Source organism: Cyprinus carpio, chromosome A7 (assembly GCF_018340385.1).
Source record: "Cyprinus carpio isolate SPL01 chromosome A7, ASM1834038v1, whole genome shotgun sequence".
Taxonomy (NCBI): Eukaryota; Metazoa; Chordata; class Actinopteri; order Cypriniformes; family Cyprinidae; genus Cyprinus; species Cyprinus carpio.
Window position 1 is genome coordinate 39547226 of NC_056578.1, and position 1403 is coordinate 39548628.

Sequence of the window (1403 nt, forward strand, 5' to 3'; positions counted from 1 at the left end):
GGAAACCATCATACAGTTTTTTCGGGATTCTTTAAGATAGATAGCATTTTCTATAACAGTATTTAATGCATCCTTGCTGATTAGAAGTCTTTCTTTCTTTCTTTCTTTCTTTCTTTCTTTCTTTCTTTCTTTCTTTCTTTCTTTCTTTCTTTCTTTTGACATTTTTTGAACTGTATAATAGGTTCCACAAAAATATTAAGCAACACAACAGTTTTCAACATTGATAATAATCAAAAATATTTCTCGAACAGCAAATCAGCATATTAGAATGATTTCTGAAGCATCATGTGACACTGAAGACTGGAGTAATGATGCTGAAAATTCAGCTTTGCATCACATTTCACAATAAAATGCATTAGAAAAGAATTATTTTAAATTGCAAATTTCAAAATATTTCTCTTTTTATTGTATTTTTGATTGAATATATGCAGCCTTGAAACATTAAGAAATCTTAATCAGTCCCAACATTTAACCAGTAATGTATATTCTAGTGACAATCAAGCTCACAATGATAAGGATAACACTCAGAGTTCATCTGACTCGGGGATAAATGTGGAAGACATGGATGATATGGGCTCAAGGTGGATGCTGGGAAGCATCAGAGGGGCGCTGTCAGTCACCCAGCCCGAGGCCGTTCTGTTGAAGGTGGACCGTTTAACCCCGGCGGGTGCTGCGACCACGGGACTTGGGAAGTCGGGGTTCACATCCAAAGGTTTAACAGGGACTTTGGGTGCCTTGCCGAAACCACCGAATGGAATAGCCACCTTCAATTAGAAGAGTGACAGAACATGAGTTCTTATGGTTTTATTAGACAACACAACAAAAAGAATCTTACAGAAAAAGGAATGGCAGATAATACAAACCCAGCACATTTTAGGTAAAGGTATCTTACTGAATGACTAAATCAAATACTGCTGGATAGCACCTATTTGCTCATAAAACATGTTCTTATGTTCAGTACAGGAAGGTTTCCAATATTTGGCAAATATTCTTCAGTCAACATGAAACAGCATTACTTTGTGTTTGCATATGCTGCAGGATGTTCAAAGAGAAAAAGGGCCTATTGTTATTATTTTATATTAGATATTAGAAATTGATGAAAAGTGGGCAATACATATGTATAATAGTCTAAACATAATCTGCAGCATTGTTATTGTTAACTAAAACTATTAAAAAATAGTTTAAAATATAAATATTAGACGAAAAATGGAGACTTGCAGAGCTTAAAAAATGTAAATGTGTCCTTTGCAACTAACTGAAATACTAAAAAAATGGCTAAAATTAAAATATAAATAAATTTAGGATAAATAGAAATATCAGAATAATAATAAAAAATGACAAAATAACAGAACTACTAAAACTGAAACTAAAATTATAATGAAAACTGAAAATATTTTATTCAA

General features: G+C 32.5%; 1 pseudogene; it reads right to left on the minus strand.

Annotated features, from left to right (window-relative positions):
* Positions 1-279: 279 nt before the first annotated feature.
* The window catches only part of LOC109060133, a 12458-nt pseudogene continuing 11334 nt past the window's right edge, over positions 280-1403 (minus strand).